This window comes from Apteryx mantelli, chromosome 4, assembly GCF_036417845.1.
Source record: "Apteryx mantelli isolate bAptMan1 chromosome 4, bAptMan1.hap1, whole genome shotgun sequence".
NCBI classification, from domain to species: domain Eukaryota; kingdom Metazoa; phylum Chordata; class Aves; order Apterygiformes; family Apterygidae; genus Apteryx; species Apteryx mantelli.
In genome coordinates, this window is record NC_089981.1 from 21,479,245 (window position 1) to 21,499,096 (window position 19,852).

General features: G+C 50.1%; 1 protein-coding gene across 4 annotated transcripts in view; it reads left to right on the forward strand.

Moving 5' to 3' along the window:
- The window catches only part of LOC106494859 (USP6 N-terminal-like protein), a 96,508-nt gene that overhangs the window by 22,212 nt on the left and 54,444 nt on the right, over positions 1 to 19,852 (forward strand). For 2 of the 4 annotated variants that reach the window (XM_067295946.1, XM_067295945.1), the window contains exon 2: positions 17,404 to 17,521. The exons of 1 other annotated variant lie outside the window; for it this stretch is intronic. The gene's annotated coding sequence lies outside the window, so the exon portion shown is untranslated. Of the gene's footprint in view, positions 1 to 2,757; positions 2,781 to 17,403; positions 17,522 to 19,852 lie in introns of those variants that run through there. One more of the 4 variants, XM_067295947.1, reaches the window with a different exon arrangement.

The following is a 19,852-nucleotide window of genomic DNA, read 5'->3' on the forward strand; positions in this document are numbered from 1 at the left end:
AGAATTGTTCCAGGTGTAGTAGCGTGGCTAAAACAGATTGAAGGCAAGTGTAATCCATGCCGTAAGCAGCCCTGGAGTCGAACTCGGTCAATTAAAAAATGCAATATTAGGAAAGGTATGTAATTGACAGTTTTTTGAAGACTGAGATTATTTTTGAATGAAAATGTCATTCCTCCTTTTTCTGCCACTGGACGTGCTGTTCAGATCACCAGGAGTCTTGTCCCTGCACTGGTGCTTTCTGTCTCTGACTCGTGTCTGGTGTTGAAGGCTGAGTTAAACAACCCTCCAAGGAGGTTGGCTGGTATTTAAGTCAGCCTATCCTCTACCCCAATTAAGAAGCTCTCTTGGATAATTATTTAGAGAGAGAGAACATTTGTAAAAGTAGCTCAATGCCAAGGATATCGGCAACTTAACTGCGCCCAAATAAACCAAAAGGTGTCCTGGGGCCCTAGAGCTTGCTTGAGCTTTCTCCCCAAAGAGGTTTGGCGTGGCAGGGATGCAGGCATGTTGTGAAAGAGACTTTTGCTTTCCTGGTGGAAACCCTTTGCGTTAGACTACCTTTGACTCGAGGACTTTGGACAAGTGGAAGGGCCTACAAGTGCGCCCGGCTAATGTTGTCCAGAAAAAAACAGCTGCTGTTTCTGCTTGCGAGTGGTTAACCTGGAGAATCTGTCTGAAAACCTGTTTTCAGCGCTCAAGCAAAGGGTTTGGGTTTGCAGCTGGCATACTCTCTTAAGAGCCTATCATTATAACCTTGCCTTAACGTGCAAATTATGTTGTCAAGACCATGAAAGCGGTATGCTAGTACAGCTAAAAGGGCTCCTGTGCCTTCAGGTTGACACGCTGCTCAGGATTGTTTTGGTTTTGCCATTCCGAGTTGGCAAGCTACAGGCATACAAGGCACTCCTATGCTGCTATATTTGCAACCCCACAGAGTATTGGTATCCGCGAATAAAAAAAAAAAAGGTAAGAAATGCGCAAAATCATCCCCTCCTATCCTTAATAAGACTGTAAAAGCGGCAAGGATGAAGTCCAATAAAACAGACTTGGTGTCAATGCTTTAAAAGTTAGATCCGTAACACTTTCTTAATAGCTGCACTTCAGTAGTTATGCACATGAAAACATGATTTAGGTATTGATGCTGTGGTGCAAGCAGCCTGCAAAATGCATACAACGTGCATTTTTAGCTGGGTAAAACTATACTTGTAGACGTAACTATTCATGTTATTGATAGCTATTAATATATCTAATGAAGGATTGCCCTAAGCATTGGGCTAAACTTGAAAAGTGCTCATGCTTCCTGGATGATTTGAGCTGCATTGATCTGTAAATTGGGCAGTCTCCTCCTTGTTATTGGGAAACGTGACCTTGTTGAAGACAAGTCTTTTGATTAATTCCTATTGTGCATTTTTTTTCCTTCTAAATCTAGAATTACATTTTATGAAAGCAATGATTATCTTGGTTTATCTGAATGATTGTTCTGCCTTAGAAAACCACAAAGGCTCTTCAAAACAAGCAGCTGGCCAGACTGTCTAATTCTTCTGCGATTTTGTCTAATGGGCATTAATTCTTCAGTTGTGAGTATTGCAAAGGAGAGGTTCCTCTGAGGGTTGCAAAAAACTTGCTGCCGATGGTCAAGATAAATGAATGCAAAACACTGAGGAGCAATCTCTTGATCTGGCTTCAAAAAGAAAAGTTGACAATATTAAAAGAAAACAAAACCTAATCTGAAACACACTCCGCACATGTAGCGAGTGTTATTTTGCAAGTAGAAACTATTCTTTCTGGAGTGCCACAGCCTGTGTGGGTTCCTCAGGCTTGTCTTGAGGAGCAATGAAATTGGGCATGGTCCCTCGCGCGGCACGTTTGCAGTTAGATATTGCTCTCTTTGGCTGTTAATAGTGCCCATTTAAGGCTAGTTTTCTCTGCGGGTGTAAATCATACACTTTAATGAGGAACTTGGCTGCATCACATGTGAGGCATAATACACATGTTCCAGGTGTAGGGTGGCTAAAACAGATTGAAGGTGAGTGTAATCCATGCTGTAAGCAGCCCTGAAGTTTAACCCGGTCCAAAATTTGGTGGCTGATGCTTAGACCTATGCAGGTCTCTGGGCCGTGCTTTGTAGCTTCAAACTGATTTTTGCTGTAAACGTTAGTCAGAATAGCAGTGTAGTGGATGCTCACGTGATACTCCAAGTTTCTGAGAGATTTTTTTCCAACCAAAAACCCGTGGGATGTCCTCCCCGCGAGAGAGGCGAGGAGGTGCCAGCTTGCTTTTGGTTTAGTAAGCTCGTCCCTAAAGCACGCTCGGGCTCTGGCGAAAGAGCAGACGTTGCAGGGCACGGGCTCGCTCTGCGTGAATCACGGGTGCGTGTTTTGCACGATCTGCGCTTAAACGCTCCACTTGATTTGAGATATACAGCGTTACTGTATCTTTTCCCTAGAGGCTGAGCTATTCACTTGCTCTGGAATTGAAACGGAAAAAAAACCCTATTGTTATTAACAGATTAAAAAGGGCAGTCTGCCAGCCATTCTGATGTACCGTTTACGCTGCAGCCCAGAGCTGGGCTTTTTGTTAAGAGCAACTCAAATAATAATAATTAAAAAAGCGAGCAAACAGAAATAACCCTGAACAAAACAGAAACCAAAACTAACAGAGGAAGCATCTGCTGTACAGATGAACTGCTGTAGGTGAGGGAGGAAAAAACAAGCCATCGGAGACCTCTAAAGGTTTGCTACTTACACCAGAAACCTGCTGTTTTGAGATGGGAGAAGCGGGTGAGTTTTGCAGTCTGCACAGCAGCCTGAGAAATGCCGCAGCTGTTCCCACCACGGTTTTTACTGTGCAATCCCAAGCAGAAGGAAGCTGGCTAAGGAAGAGCAGCAGGAGATGCTGAACTGGGACGCAGGAAGGCGGCATCTTAGCTCTTGCTTCGTTTCGGTGAATTAAACCCCGCTTTTCCAGGGCAGCTTCAGTTCTGTTCTCCAGTGTAATCTCACTGAACTGAGGAGAAGGACAGCAAGGAGGAAGGGAGCTGGTTGCAGCACTTGTGTTCATTTTCTGCCAGCACCGTCAAGCAGCGCGGTGCTGTGTCGTGGTAAGGTAGGAGCCCAAATCTCTGGGCTGTTCACCGTTATACTTGGTTTGATAAGTGCTGGGGTGGGTGGGCTTGTTGGCCAGTGCGTTCTGCAAGAAAGTCTGGCCCAAGAGAGATGCACCGGCCCTGCGCGCCCCTTTGGTTCCTTAAGGAAGCTGAGAAGCACACAGTCGGAAAGGAGAAACGACCTGGCTGTGGCCATTGCAGCGGCCGCTGAGAGAGGCGCTTGTCGCTGCAGCAAAGCAGTGTGCTTTCAGTCTGCCCGGGCTCGCGTGTGGCAGCCAGCTTTTCGCTGTGAGCTCAGGGTTAATGCTTTCTTCAGCGCAGCTTTCGCTTGTCATCCTGGGCTAAGGATGCTGCTTTACCCCTGAACGCTGGAGGAGGAGGGCTGCTTTTGCTGCTTACTTTCCTTATTGCCAGAAGCCCTGCTGGTGCGAGGTGGGAGAAGGAATGAGAGGAAATATTGCTTTAGCTGCACGCCTAAAGGCTGGATGCCAAATGCAAAGAGCGGGTACGGCGTGCCCGTGGGGTGCGTGGCTGGCACACGAGTCCGGCGAGCAGCAGAGAGGACAGACTGCTTGTACGGCCGCTGCTGTCAGCTCTCATTTCTTCGCGGCTCGGAGACCGTGAATAAACAGACCCCATTGACAGGATGTCCTGGTTTTAATGTGCTCTGCTGAGGGATTTGTCTGCCCTGAAGCACAACGCGTTTCTGCGTGCGCCGTTCCGATAGCGCTGTGTGCAGGAGCCGCGTTGAGTCGGCGCAGCTCTTCCTCTCCTCTGCCTTCAAACAAAACTTCAGGGGGAATTGCGTTGTGGTTTCGCAATGCTCTGAAGTGTTTGGATGCGTTACGCGTGTGGGCACGGAAAAGGAGGGTATTTTCTGTATGTCAGCAGGGAGACGAGAGCGGTTTTGTTTGTGCGTGCGTGGGAAGGCAGCGCTGTGCGCTCCAAGCGAGTGAGTGTGTCGCGGGGGGAAGGTGCTAGTCTGGTAGCCAGGTGTGCCGAAAGCACCTCATTTACCTAGACAACAAATGTTGCAACTGCAAAAGGTTTCATGCCCTTTGCTGAGCTGTCTCCGCAAGCCCCGGAGGCGGCTAATGCCACGTTGTTTATTTTCACCTCTCACCTGGGGCTTGCTGGTGAAAGCTATTGCAATCATCACTTCAGTTTCTACTGGCTGTAATGCCCACACTTGTCAGGTCAGATCTTTTTTTTTAATCTCTTATTTTTTTTATTTTTTTCCACCTCATAGAGGTGAGTGACCTGATGTGAGAGTGCCTGGTTGCTCGTAGTGCGCGCAAGTACTCAAAGCAGCTGCCGCGAGCAGGAAGTGCATGACGAGTGCCGAGAAACAGGAAGGTTTGGTCACCAAACTGGAAGGCAGCTACAGCGATGCGCGAAGGCTTCCTCTTGTGCACCCGCAGCTTCTGACAGCGGGGCAGAAGGCTGACAAGGCGCCTTGGCAAAGCAGCCGAGGTTTGGAGGACAGAGCGAAGGAGGGACTGCCTCCTGGAATAAGGTTTTGTTGTTAGTTTGTTCTGGACGGTTGGTTGCTGTATGTAGAGGGATCTTTGATCTCTCTGCTCTGTGTTACTGGTGTCTCATCTGCTCCTGGTTCGAGGAAGCTGGAGATGTCCTGCATCTGAGCCTATTTCCAAGACCGTATTGCGTACACACATCTTCTGACGGAGCAACGCTGACGTGGTGCTCATCAGCTTCCTCCCTGCCATGAACATTGCTGCTGTCAACAAGAGAAGTTTTTGTGTTGAAGGAAAAACGCACCCAAAGCCTCCCTGGGGTGGCCTGGCAGTTTTGCTTGTGCCTGGTGTCATCTTGGACGCTTGCTTTGGAGTCAAGGTCTCGGCGTTTCAGCTGCCAGAGGACACAGGAAAAAAGGAGCAGCAATAAAATGGCTTTAAAAAGCTCTGTTCAGCAGCGTGACACAGGGCTGTTTTTCTTTTCTTTGTGTGTGTAGTTGTTTTTACAGCCTTCCAGCATCATCTACTGATTAATGGTTTTGGTAAGTGCTTATTGTGGGAAAGCTGTGGTGTAGCGAGGCCTATCTTAAGCTCGTCCTAATTGGTGGCATAAGAATTGCATAAGCACGATCTGCTTGCTGCAGTGTCTCAAGATCACAGTGGTCAGTGTGGCACCGATGTCTAGGCAGATGGAGATGCCTCTCACCCTCACAGATTTCCTCTGTGAAGCTGGTGGCTCATAGATCCTGAGGGCCGATGCCTTTTGTAATGGGCAGTTGGTGAGAAGGGTGCTTGTGGACGCTGGATAACTTCTGTGCAGCTCATTTGGGAACTCAGTCCTGGAGTTTGAGCTGCCTTTGGGTTGATGAAGGGGAATTGGGCTTGTCCTCATCCATGTGAACACTTGTGGCTTCAGTTTCAGGGTGACACACTACGGAGAATATGGGACAGGCTGTGTCTCACTGCTTGGGGCTATGGGCCGGGGCAAACAATATTCCCTGTGAATCCGCTGCCCAAGAAAGAGCGGGTTGCTGTTGTGCTCTGCCAGGACAACGCGAAGCATCTGTGATCCCTGTTTGGTGCGCTCATACTGCGGAGCCCGAGCCCTTCAGGGAATAATCTCTTAACGTGCCAGGACACGGGGCTCAAATGTTGGGGCCCAAACCACTCTCAGCTTTGCTTGTGATGCTGGTACATGATAACTAAAGAGGGTAAGACGTGGCACACGGGCTCCAGCGAGGGTCTGTCTCACCCAGCGTCCTGTCTGGTGACAACCAAAGTGAATCCTTGGGGAAGGAGAATGAGTTACTAGTTTTAGTAGCTGCAGATAGTCCTGTTCTCCTGCAGTTTGCCCTGTTACCTTTCAGATGCTTTCTATAGCTTGTTCTTAGTAGCAGAACATGCCACAGCCCGGTTGTGTGTGTGACATGGAAGAAGTATTTCCTCCTTTTGTTAGTTTTTTTTTTTTTTTCTTTAGTATGCTGCCTGATGGTCTTTCACTGTGAACAACCGTTCTCCATGCCAGACATACTTTGCAGGGCACCAGTGGCTCCTGCAGGCTGTTTAGTTTCTTCCAGAGTACATCGATGCCATTTTTGTGATGCCCACAGCTTAATATTTCATGATGATATACTGTGTGCCTTGACTGTGCTGCTCTGGAGTGTGCTTGTAGGCCAACACTTTGCGGACTTGAAGAATGTGGAGAGGGTCGGAATGGACCTAAGCAGAGAGAAAACGGGATGACAGCAGACTTAGCTGAAAAAGTGTCCTATGCTTCATTGCTTTGACTTTCTTGCTGGAGAAGATGTTGAACGTGTGCTATGGAGAAGGAGTTTGGAAACGTGCCCACGTGACCCCGTCTCTATTACATAGCAGCCGTTTTTGTTGCACATCTTGCATTTCTTCTCTTGCTGGTAGTTTGCCAGTCTCTGTGCATTCTGTAGCTGGGCACCCTTTGCCCTGCCTGTCTTTCCAGCTAAAAATGAAGTATGATGCTTGCTAACAGCATGATCTCACTGGTTCCTCAGGAGGAGGGCAGGAGTAGGCAGCTCTCTCCATTCAGTTAATAGTACTGGAAACTGCAAATGAACTTGCTTCAGTTTTCTGAATGCTGTAACAGTAAAATAGCAGCCCTGTTTCCTCAAATTGCCAAAATTGACATCCAAATACATCAAAATGAAACACATCCAAAGCCCGACTCACAGCTTCAGTGCAAGAACACCACTGGTTATGGTGACTCGACGGAAATAATACTGCACCTGGTGTGATGCAAACTTACCGTTGGCTCTCAAATGGGAGAAGTAAGCCTGGAGAGCGATCATGCTCTGTAATAAATAGTGCACATTCCTGGCAGCTTCATTTGCTCTGGTGTGCGGGCAGGAGGGTGCTGTGTCGAGTTTGGGCTTTTTTTTTTGGTCTTTCCTTAGCTAAGGTTTTCTTTGCACGCCCGCGAATCTCTGCTTTGCATGTTCGGAGTTGTTACTTAATACATTGACTTCAGAGGCAAAGGGAAAGCTGGGCCCGTTCTTGTGAATGATGAGATCTTGCTCGAGGTTACCGATTAAGAGAGTGGGCTAGAACTTAAGCCTACGGATTTCTATTTTTATGCCAAGCCTTGTATTTTCTCTGTGCTGATTGATGTTGAAAGGATTTGAGATGCATCAATAGCATCAGAGAAGAAGCTGTTTGAGTGACTGGTTTTGGCAAAACCTTTCCTATGCATTTTGTCTTCTCTTTCCAATGGGATTTCTTTAAAGTTGTCCCCCTTCCCCTCCTTCTGGGGGCTGGTGCTAAATCAGCTACCTTAGAGGTGCTTGGAGATGCTGATGGGTGCTACAGAAATGCTGAAAAATTGCTCTGGTGTTATATATAAAGTGCCTTCAGCTGAAGCTAAGATTATTTAAGTGATAGAGAAGCTCCATAGTTACATCAACGTACAAGATTCAGAGCCAGCAGTGCCATGAGGAGGGCCCTTATCCGTGACTAGGGCTCCTAACTGGTAGGATGATTAATTGAATCGCTAATGGGCCTAAGCGGAGGAAATAGCTGCCTGCCTGGTGGGGGCTGCTGGCTAGGTGGGACTTTTCCTTTCTTCTCGCTTTGCGGGTCGCAGAAGGCCTGCCTGCACACGTGCACCGCTTCGCTGTGTGAAACGGGGTGAACGTGGCCAACCGTTAGAAAAGGGCGACGAGGGGGTTTGAGTCATTGAGTTGTCACTGAGGGATGCAAGTGTCGGGGGGGGCGGTGACAGAGATGTCTGTGTGTGGTGAGCACTGGTGTTTCTGTCTAGCCAAGTTTACTGGCATTTTGGGCAATGGAGCATTTTAGCCTCTTCATATTCCCTGTGGCTTTATGCCAGTCTTGCAAAGTTCAAAGCCTATCCTGTTTTTGAAATAAATTTTGTAGCTTGTTTTTTTAGAGCATTCTGCTAGCTCCATACGGGGCTGTTTGTGACATCCGCTTCAACAGGAGAGAAGTGGTGATCTGTGTGTACAGCAGCCAGATCTCTGTTTACAACCCATGTCAGATAATCACGTTTTTTTTTTCCAGTTATGGAAAAAGGCAGATGGTAGTTAAAAAGCTAATCTGGTGTGTTATCACTGAGTTTTCTGTGAAGTTTGTACTCTGTGAGCATGCAGGATTTGTTCTTTACCTGGGACCAGAATGTGACTGAAGCGACTTGAGCAACAGCAGCAGCAAAACCAGGCTGCTGTTACCTGTTCTTTGGGCTCTCTGATTAGCAGCAGCGAAAGAGCTACACCCGCGGGGTTACGTTTGTGCCAGGTGAGAGGTATGTTCTCCAGTAATACAATACTTTCTTCTCTTATCCGTGCAAATGCTCTATTTTTTGTGGCAGGCTCAATGACCTTTCAGACACGGGACAGCAAGCTTTTGGCAAAAGATGCATAGCCGTTGTTGAGCAGCTTGTCGGGCGCTGTAGTGATGGTGGGGCATCCAGGAGCAGTTGAAAGGTCTTGCGTAGGACTATAGGTTAGTAATGTTTTCCATCTTGTCCGCTTGGCCAGCAAATCACTTTCCATCCTGGCTTGCTGTGATTCGTCCTCCATTTTCCATGTCCTTCTCCCCTGCCATCTGGATTCAGCGATGCAGCACGCTTGGGTGTGAAGTCCTTATTTCTGAGGAGGCCCCAGTGGAGGCAGGATGTTACAGTGTGACTCCTCGCAAACAGCAGTTTCCATGAGTAAGACCTCCCGAACCACAGATCGGTGGGGGCTGCGTGTGTGGTCCTGGGAAGGGCCGTGACGTGCTGGTTGCTGCTGGAGGGAGGAGGATGGGTTGAGTGGCCCTTGGTTCAATACCAGTTCCCTCTGTTAGAAGCAGTGCCAAAACTTGTGGGAATCCAAGTCTGAGCCTTAATTTCAAGCGGCTTTCTTTGGTCTTTCATGTTCTTGAAGAACCACGAGGCAACGCAGAACCAGAAATTTGCTGGTCAGGTTGTGTTCTGCCATGGGCATGCCCTCCTTCTGGAGGGAGGAGGAGAGAATGGACCAAAGATGACAGACATTACACGTTAAACCGGGTGACTAACCAGAGGGCAATCGGGCATTAGTGCTCCAAACAGCGTGGTTGTGAGCTCGCCTGTGCAGGGCTGTTGGCGTGGCCATGTGCCCTGTCCATCGCAAGGTGCCACCTGGCAGAATGTGGCTTTGCCAAGCAGAGTCAAATGCTGTTGGAGGCCTTTCTCCTCATCTTCGACCTTCCTGTAGGGGAAGAGCCTGCCAAGTGTCCACCTTTGCAGCCCTGAAATCAGGGCTGCTCTGGGAGGAGCTCGGCATCCCACGAGGCGCAAACGTGTCCTGCGATCTTGGAGCAGGCTGTGCTTCCAGGGATACTCCAGGGAGCCAGCCCTGAGGTCGTGGTTTAAAAAAAGAGATGAGTTTAACAAGGAAAAAGGAAACAAGAGCTGTAGGTACCCATAAAGCTCTTCAGCAGCGGCTTGTGTTTCGGCTGGAGGCAGAGCCTCTCATTAGCGCAGGCGAGCGGGAAGCCTTGGTGCAGGTTGGGAATGGTTAGCATCCGCGGTTGTGCCGAGCGTATTACATATCCGCTTGCCAGAGTGTCTGTCAACGCCTGTGTTTGCAAACAGACTATCTCATTAGTTAGGGCAGCCAGATAATGTGGCAGGGGGCCCAGGTTTGGGTAAGCTTTTGGGCAGCTTGCTTGAAGGAGGAGGCAGTTGCTGAAGCATTCACAAACTTGCCTGTGAGCAATGAGCAAACGCTTCCCGCTTCCCAGGCGGAGAAGGAGCTGGCTTGCTCGTTCCCAGGGAGGTGGCAAAGGAAAGCTTTGGGAGCGCGCTGCTTCCCGTCGCACTCCCGTGCATTAATTCTCAGCGCGTCTCTGCGGTTTTTCTGATGGTCAGCTTGGCCAGCTACTGGCAGGCAGCGAGTCGGATGTTCCCGTAATAAATCTCTGCCTTCAAAGCCGTAACGGAGGTTTGTCACACGGCTTTCAGGGGGGCAGCTTTTTCTGGTTTTTCTCCCGTAAGGTACATGGGAAGGAAAGCGTTTTGTTGCTACTTATTTGAGACTGTAAGAGTGGCGTAAAGTAACGGATATCAAAATCCAGTTTATTTGCTGCATGCATGTTGCAGTGGCAACGCAGATGTCCCATGCAAGCCCCTTGGTTACGTTGGCTCCTTTTTTTTTTTTTTTTATTGCTTGTGTAAAGAAGTATAAGACCCTTTGTAATGTTATTCCCATATATTTAGAAGTAAGGGCACAACAGTTCAGCCTCTAAACACCTTCGGTCTTTGCCTTCCTCACAAGGAAGTGTTGGCTGGTGCCTGGTTTAACTGGATTTGTCCAGCATGAGCTAAACTGATGCTTCTGCCAGACTGTACGAGCCTGTAAGATGGGGTATGTTATCTCCAAATGTGCGTCGTCTTTCGTTACTCAGCGTAACCAATGGCGAACGCCTGTTTTGAAGAGATGTTTTTCTCTGACGATAGCTTACCAACCCACCCTGGATGCGTTGCGATCAGGGATGTTATCTTTGGCGCTGTGATTAATACTGAGGAGGCACTGTGGCACTTTGCTTGGACTCGTGTCCGCTTTTGTGCTTCAAAGAGCGCAGCTCCGCTTTGTCTGAACACAACTTTTCCCAAAGCGATCGCAGTTATCCTGACAGGCCATTGCGGAGCTCACTGTGGACTGCGAGAATTTCCCCAAAGGGTTTTCTTGTTTTGCTTTTCAAGCTTCCTCCTGTTTTCTTCCCGCTTAAAAGTAGCGCTGTGGATGGTGGCAGGAGCAGAGAGAAGTCGGCAATTTCAGAGTTAACCTATCGGCTTGTCCTTGGTTTACCCCTCTTACTTATCTTTCCACAGCGATCTTGAGAGAGATGACATTGTTAGCCAGAAGAAATATATTTCCTTTTAAGTGGAAGAACACAGAATTGAAAGTTGCCCTGGTCGAGCACAAAGAATTCAAGCGCTTAGCTCTTATCTGCTCTATCTGAGCTGCGCCTTGCTTTAATGCTTCAACGGGAGTTGGCCGGAGCAGTGATATAATGGAAATTTTGGTGCGACTGTAACCTCGCATCCAGTATTCCCACAGGAAATCCGGCAATGCCCTTGGCTCACACCAGCAAACAGTTGTCCTTGCGGATATCGGACTGCAGCGGCACAGACACATAGGAGCGCTCGTAGCCACCGTGCGTTTGGGAGCGTGGATTTATGCAATGACCTTTTCGGCGTAGTTTGTCTGTTGCCTGACGCTCCGTGGTGGCTGGAAGCTGGTGGTGTTTAGGGGATGTCCGGGTTCAGCAGATGGGCTCTCGTTTCATCTGACTGCGTGAGAAACCGGCTAACCGTTTTGCGCCTCCGTTTCCCCCTTTGAGAATACGCTCTTCAAATTGAGGCGTTACACTACCTGTCGTCTTCCAAACTCGCACCTCTGCCAAACCAGCAGAAATGCTGTCGTAGTTGTGCTTTTGGCAATGGCGTGTTGAGAGCTGGCAAACGCAGACTCCTGGCTGCTTTGAAATGAATCAAAGCCTGCCTCATTTAAACGGCGGGACGCCCTCGTCCTCGGCGCCGGTGCCACGTTATACCCTGCTGCATCTGGGGCAGTTTCCTACAGGCAGGCACAAAGTCTGTTTTTGTGCCTCGTTTGTGGAATGGTCTCCTTAACGAGATAGGACCTGGTTTACATTTTCTATGCTGCTCTATTTTTTTTTGCAGGAACTTTTTGCAGTCATTGAGGTTAAAGGCTTCTGTTTGTAAAAGCTTAAATCTTGGAACGTGGCTCCCTAACAGCATGTGGTGGGTTTTGGAAAGAAGTTAGTCCCTTAAAATTACATATAAGGGATGTTACGACCATTAGGTCATGTTTAAGTTCTTTCACTTTTTGCTGATGGTGCATAAGATTGTTTTTGTTTGCAAGCTGAGCTACCAATGTTTGCTTTCTTCAGCAAACAAACCAACCATAGGCCTTCCATCTTAGCCAAACGTCCCTTTTCCAAGACGGCCTTTTCGCTTCATTTTTTCAGTTAGGGCTTTTTTTTAGTGGGAGCCGCTCTGTTCTTTCCATCTGATCTCCGTGCCCACACGGCTTAATGTTTCCATTTCGGAAAGGAGGAGAACATGGGGGCAGCAGACAAACTTCCAAACTCTGCAGCGCAGAAAAGTGTCAAGAGTGAGCAAGAAAAAAACCCTCCGAAACTCCTTAACATCTACTGCCTTGTAGAGGTCCTGGAATAACTTGCTGCTTCATTCCTTCGCTGCTTCTCACACTAAACTGTTGGAACTGAACAGTCTTGTGATAACCAAAAAGAAACGGAGAGTTTCTGTAAAGAGCACTGAATAATTTCCAAAGCAAATCAGATGTTTTACCTATCTGATGCTGCCGCTGTGTCGTCAAACTCCAGGACTTCAAATAGGGCATTTGAGTCTTCCTTAACTGCAGAACCCGGTAGGTAAGAGCGCTCTGTGTCCACAGCCCCTCGCGCTGTAGCTGCCAGGTGACTGCCGGCAGCCGGAGGGGCCGGGCTCGCCTGGCGTTTGCCAGCCTGTAGCCCCTCGTGAGGGCTGCCCAAATACAGCTGTCGTGGCCGAACCAGGGTTGAGTTGGGCAGTGTTTTCCTGTGGTTGCGCTGAGTTTCTGAAGAGTGATTTTTTTTATTTTTATTTTTTATTTTTTCCTCCCCCAAATCTTCTGAAAGCCTATTGAGGGAGAAGGGGAATGACTCTCTTTGGAGAGCGGCTGAATGCAGTGCCCTGGTTGCCATGGTTTTTCAATGGAGCACTTCAGAGGAGGTACAAAAGCATCTTTAGCACTTGCAGCACAAGGAGAATGAAAGGACGCGGATTATGTCAGCGCTGCGGCGCCGGCTCCAGTGAATGTCATTCATTTATCGTTGGGAGCCGACCCTGTTTGGATTGCGTTTATGGAGTGGGAGGAGAGACTGGACCTGTTTCAGCTGACTTTTGAGCCCCAAACGTACTTCCAGCCTTTGCCTAGTGATTGCGTTGGCTACGACTGGGTAAACAGGACTGTGGGGAGGGTGTTCCCCGGTGTGCCGGTGCCGTGACGTGTCCTGCCTTTCCCAGCTGGATGCGCACTGCCAAAAGGGTTGATTCATGCTTCGTTTCTCCGTGCTGTGTTGTACTGCACGGGGGGGGAGTTAATTATTGGAGGGAACCTGCCCTGCTGAGTTTGTAATTGGGAAGCTTGTTAAATCTCCGGAGAGGATATAATTTGCAGACCAGTTCCAGTTAAGCAGATCTGCGAGTCGAAGCGTTTGAATTCAGTGAGTCTGCGCTGGGCGCATTCGGCAACAGGCAGGCTAAATTCTTTCTCGGCAGGGCGAGCAGCGAACTATTGCTTCAAAAAAAAAAAAAAAAAAACCCCAAAAGGCAATCTGTCCTCCCTGTAATCCATCTGCTGGCAGGCTCCTGCGTGTGCACACGCAGTATTTAGTAATTAATTAGAGGCCATTGCTTCCGGCGCTAGAGCTGCTTCCCCCGGCGCTTGGGCGAGGAGGCTGTCGTCGCGCCAAAAGCAAGCCGCCTCGGTAGCCGAAGGCTGCGACCCCGTAAAGGAGCCACCAAGGTCATAGCTCGTTAAGCCTGCACGCAGTTGGATGTTTCTCCGGGCTTTTTTTCCCCCCTCCCTAAAAGATGACAGGCAGTTCGTTTCAAGCATCACCTGCATCATGTTGTCCTGCCCCCTTCTCTTCTCGGAGCCAAGATTACAATGAAGAACTTCCTTTTCATCCTAAAGGGTTTTGTGCTGCGTGTTAGGGACCTGCTGCCTCTGCGTGCTGTCCGTGTCTCCTGCCGGAAGGCTCTTATCTGTCTGCGTAAACCATTTCGGCTCTGCTGTGAGTAACACACTTTGTAGATCCTGGAAAGGAGGCAATTTCTTGGATTTCTTTTTTTTCTTGCATAGGTTTCCAGAGTCAGCAGAACAGTTTTCATTCTCCTGCGGGAGAGGAGCTTTAAAATACGCAGCAAGACTTGACTCTGTTAGAGAACTCAGCCCTTATTAGGCACCAGAGTATACGCCTGGGGAAGAGATGGCTCTAAACACAAGGAGGGACTGTCTGAATTTGCTGCTTTTGAGATGCGATCAGCTGCAAAGCGCAGGTGCGTTGAAAGCCTGACTGCGCTGGTTCCCCTGCCACAGCCCCGCTTCCGCATTACCAGGACTTTCTGCTCCGTAGGAGCCGGTGTCCGGTGCTTTAGGTCTGCAGAGAAATCTGCTGCCTGAAGCAGCCTTCTTGTTTGTGGGCCAAAGCATCAAAATGACTTTAAACGCGGGTGTGTTATTGCACAGCAGGAGGCAGAAGAACCACGGCACGTTCGTCTTGGAGGGCCAGGTCAGTGCGGTCCCTCAGCACGCTGGCGTAGGAGCTTTCGGCGTGCTACTTTGCCTGTCAGTGCTCTTCTGCGTGCCTTTTTCCTCCTGGTTTCTTTTTTCCTGGTCAAATTTGATATTGCTGGTCAAAGCGAAGGGGAGTGAGAACTGAGGAACTCGTGCTGCCTCTTACATAGCTGCTGCTCGAGGAGTCTGTAATTGGTGCGTGGCTCATAGTTTCATGGGAAATGGGGGAAGACAGAGTTCCCTTTGCTTTCCTATGACAGATTTAGCTCTGCAGAACTTAAAAGTAAGATAGGGTAGTAATTAGGCGTGATGTTTTTGTCCTTATGGCAAGATTCGCTTTTTTGCGTAGTCCCTGAAGACTGCAGGAGATGCACTGTATTCCTTTGCACAGGATGGAGCCTTTCACAGGACTATTTGCTGAGCTTTAATTCTGTAATCTTAGTCCGTTATCTAATAGCCAGAGGAGTCCCTGAGCTTGGAAATGTACTTTACTTGCTTGGAGAGAAAAAGATTTCATCTTAATCTGCCTGGGGCGTTCTCTCTGTTGCCTCGAACGGGTTAAGAGCAGCAGCTGTGAGATGGCTCGCTTGAGAGGACGCGCGGAGAAATCGCCTGTAGCGCGAAGCGTGAAGGAGGACAGCGTACGCCAGCCACGTGCGGGTTTCAAAGACGCTTTGCAGGCTTGAGCAGCAGGAGGAAGAAGTTCTCTCCCTTTTGGAGTCGCTCGGGGAACGGCGGAGAACCGCTCGCGCGGGGCAGGCACGCTGCATGCGCGGGAGCCTCGCGCAGGGCATCTTTGGGGCATCGCCGCGCGTGGCAGACGCGGCGGGTTGCCGGGCCGAGGGCAGCGTGTCGGGCCGCCATCAGGGCGCCCTTACCTTGCGGTAGGGTTGGAGGGTTTCAGCGCGCGGTCGGCTCTTGTTTAGCCGCTCTGTCTGGAGTCGTGGTTGGGTACGCGTGAAGAGGCAGAAACGTTCCCGTCCTCCTCTCCTAAAGCAGCTAACGCTTCCAGCAGACGGGGGAGCAGAGCTGTCCTGCGACGTGAGCTGCTCTGCCCTTATGGCCGCGAGCCTGTTTTAAACCGCCTGGGGCAATGTCTGGGGATGCTCTTTTAGTTACCTGTGCGAGCGTCCGCTTTGCAAGGGCGCAGCCGAGTAGGCGAACCACCGGCTTTGCTGCTGGGCCACGTCGGTGGTCCGTGGGCCTGGAAAGCGGCATTTCTGCCCCTGCTCCTCTCTGCTGGGAAAGGTCTTAGCCTGGTTTTTGGTGCAACGCCCCTGCCTGTTCTTCCTGAATAACTATTTAACCTTTGGACCTGTCGCATCTAAATTTGACGGAGTGAAAATCTGAGGAGTTGATCTCCTCCTTGCTGGCTAAGAAATGGGAGCTGCAGACCTAGGTAGGAGCTCCCGCGGAGCAGGAGGCGGACGGGACTCGGCTGCAGCAGCCTTGGGCAGCTGCTGGCTCTTGTGCGCTGGGCTTCCCATCCAGAACAGGAGCAATATGGGTTCCTTCTTGCCTGGGCACTCGTTACTGGAGACGGAGAAGGGAAAACTCAGGGGCCAGAGGGAATAAATCCTTAGAAAACTGGGCTTTATTGGTTAAGGTGTCCACAGAATAACTCACAGGCTGGTGACTTGGCGGGACTCGAGCTGTGCTGCTGCCGCGTGATGTCCCGGTGGCAGCAGCTCCACAGCAGCGAGCTCCCGCGGGCAAGGAAGTGCGGACAGCCGCTCGCTTTCTCCTAACCTGCCCGGCCTCTCGGCCGGTCCCACCGTAGCCTTGAGGAGCACCATCCGTTTTCTCTAAGGCTTGGGTGAGACGAAAAGCCAAGTGCTGCAAACCACAACGGCCTCCACTCTAAAAATGCCATAAAAGGCTGTGGCCTCAGGAGCCGGGCATGGAAGCTGCTCCCACCCACATTGCTGCCGCGTGAGTCACTTGGCTGTCGTGTGGCTCCCTCCACGTGGATGCCCGGTTGAGGATGAGGTAAGAAGCAGCCAAGGGAGGAAGAGGAACCGCTCTGTAGCGCTGTGGGAGTGCTGAGCAGAGTTACGGAGAAAAGGCTGACACACACGCACACGCACGTGCAGGAACTTGACCAAACTGCTGGACAGTTTTGTTCCCATTAATATTTGGTGAGAGCTTCCAGCAGATGCTGCTGGCTAATGGTTTGGGAGTATTTATAGAAAAGAGTCTTCCCTGTTCTCTGAGGGCGCAGACACCCCCAGCGTGCTTTTCGGACACGCAGCGACTGCCGCGCGAATACAGAGCTGGAAAACCCCCTCTGCTGCACAAGCACTCTCCTTAAACTTTAGCCCTTATCCGCGCTCCTCAAACTTGAAGCTCAGCCTTTCTCTCCCTTTCCTCCCTCCTCTTCTTCCTCCTCCTCCTCCCTGCCCTGGTGCAGAAATAGGCAGCGCTCCAGGTAGCGTTGCTCTTCCCTGCGCCTCTTGCCTCAAACGCAGGCCGCGGGGAGTGAACTCGGGGCCTGGATTTGTTTTGGTTCCTTTCCGGAGACGCCGCCCACCGGCCTCGGCCTCGCTGACGGTGCGTTGCTGTTTTCCCTTTTCCTTCCTTCCGCTCGACCAAGGCTCCCAGGGTTTGCTGGATGACATTTGTCAGTGGGAATTTCTATAAAAAGCTCGCTTTGCTTAGAAGCCAACCCAGCGGTGACGTCACACGGGCAAGGTTTCCGAGTTCATCCCTACTGATCCTACAGAAACGAGTTAGCGGCCGAGAGCCCCGTGCCTGTGCGAGGACCCGGGAAAGACCATTCCCGAGCACGTCGCCGCCTCCTTTGCGGTGAGCCGGGGCCTTCGCTCCCGCGGAGCCTGGGCCTCGTGCATCTCCTGAAGCACGCTTTTTTTTTATTATTATTATTTTTAAGGCCTGCGTAACATGGCTGCGGTTGTTCCTCTGCTCGTAGTTTTCAGGTTAGTTCTTTAAATTTTCTTTCTTTTTTTTTTTTTGATAGGCATTTATCCTGACTTCTTAGGGAAACGGGAGACTTGCATGCTCCACGTCTTTGATGCTGCCACTTTTGAACCAGGCCAGTTTCCAACAGCGTTGACAGAGGAGCGCATGGAGTAAAGGTAGGAATTTAGGTCTGCTGGGGTCAGGGATGATGCAGCCGGGGGACCTGCCGGGGCCCTGCCAAGGTGACAGCTGTGGTCTGCGCCGCAGGAAGCACCGGAGAGTTTGCACGAGACACGGCTAGCACGAACGCTGTCGGTTTGGGACAGGCTGTCGGCTTTCCCCCTGTTTGAAACCGGAGAAACCACTTGTCGGTCGAGTTCTGTTTTGTGCAGTCTCTTCTGCATCTCAGTGAGATCCCTGCTTTGACTTTAAGTGAATGATACGTAGATTTATCGCAAGATGTGCTGCCTTTATAAGCAAGACTCTGTTAGCTCCGCTGACCGGGGAGCAACCTGAGTTTTCCCTGCGGATACTGGCCGAGGAGTAGGACTCTTGCGGTACGAGCTGTTCACTGGGTGACCAGGGAAAGAGGTGCTGGCCGAAGGACCAACGCCTTAAGGCCGAGCCCGGGGAAGACCACGGGTGGAAGCGAGCAGGCAGGGCGCAGAAGGAATCGGCGCCAGCCTGTGTTGGTACGAGGGGGCGGCAGCCAGCACTTGGCGTCCCGGGGACTTTTGCTGACTTGTTTTGTTGGTGGCGTTGAGAAAAAGGGAAGGTCATGGATGTATGTCCTGAAGGGCAATGAGACGTGCAGGGAAACAAAGCGTGTATTTGTTTCAAATATGTATATTTGCTAAGATAAAAAGCTTGCTACTATTTCATCCTTTTTTTTTCTTTTTCTCTGTCATGTGCTCAATTATTTGTCATCCTTTTCCAAAACAAGCAGCCTGCTCTCCTCTTGGTGAGGCTAACTTTGGAGCAGCTTTCTGGCCTTTCTCTGCACAGCACCTCCGCAGCACGCTGTGAGCAGTGTTTGCAGGCCAGAGCGTGTGACCCGAACGTAATTTCAGGAGCAAAATTATCACTGGATTTCATTTGCATCTTTGGAGGCAACTGCACGCTCTGAAATGCTGAGGTTTCTTAAAATATTGCCGTATGTTAGTGGAGACTTTCACTAATCCGCCTGCGGTAATTCCCTGGTACTTCTCTAAGCGGTCGATAAACCAGAGCTTATTTAAGCATTGAAAAGGTACAAAACTCTGCGGGAGTACGTTGAATTGCGCCTCCCTTTCTTCTGTTTGACCTGTAGTTTTGCTACACCCTGGCTGGCGCTTTCAGCCTGCGCTGCTGTAATCTGCAGTTATGAAGCCCCTAAGGGTCATTCGCGGTCGGTGAACAGCACGGAGGAGGTTCTGGCGTGTCCAGATGCGCATACGGCCACTGCAGTGGCTCTGGACGGATCACCGAGGATTTCCTGGCTGGCGTTTTTCGAAGTCAAGCTTGCCCGCAATTAAACCTCGCGTTAAAACTTTGAATTTGCCAACACCAGCAAACTTCTGCAAGTACAAGCTGAGTAATGTTTTAGAGGTAGCTGGTCTTTAAAGCAGAACTTAATAATCAGAGAGGCTGATTAGCATAGCTTCTTGGTCTTTTTATAAGGATTAAGCTTTATCTGTATTTACCCTGCTCTGCTGTGCTCTGCTCTGGCAGATGATGCTTTTGTGTATGTACTGCCTTTCGCGCCTCTGGTGTTGACACTTAAATGTGTTTTAAGCAGCCTTTATGGTCAGGGCACGGTGTGTGCACAGCCCCTGCTTGGGTTTCCCTGTGCGCGACCCGATACAGCTGCCAGCCAGGACTGCTGTGGCTCTCCCGAGGGCAAGGCAGGCTCTTCTCTCTGAAAAAATACGTCTTAAACTGTCCAAAATGTGGTTTATTATTAATGCCGTGTGTTCAAGGCATAGTACTGCAGGGCATCCTAGGAAGCGAGCCGCGGATGAACTGTTACAAATTAACAGTAGGCCGTATCTGACTCTTTTTTAAAAGAAATGCCTGCTACAGAGTAAATCATCCAGACTCTGCAGTGTGCCCCTAAGGGGCGTTGCATGACCCATATCCTAAAGCAGCTCCCAAAGACCACCCTGGAGCGGCTCTAGGGCTGCTGTTGAAGGGAGCCGTTGCGGCAGCGCACCGGCGCTTCTCTGGTGTCCGCTAATCCTCAGTCACCACCTTGCAGAGGCAGCGGGGCTTTGGGCAGCAGGCTGAATGATCCACTGCATCCGTCTGTAACTCCTTTTTTTTCCAGCGCACTGTCTGGCCTAGACTTGGGATGAGACAAGCTGAGGTTTGGAGCCTCGCACGTGCAACTGCCAGGGTTTCAGGGGTGCCTGGTCTGTGCTGCAGCTGATCCGTTTGTCCATGTTACCTTTTCCCCACGTTCCCTGCCTTCGTGTCCTGGCCGATGGGGAGGGAAAAAAAAAATCTATATTGCACCGATTGTCTGCAAC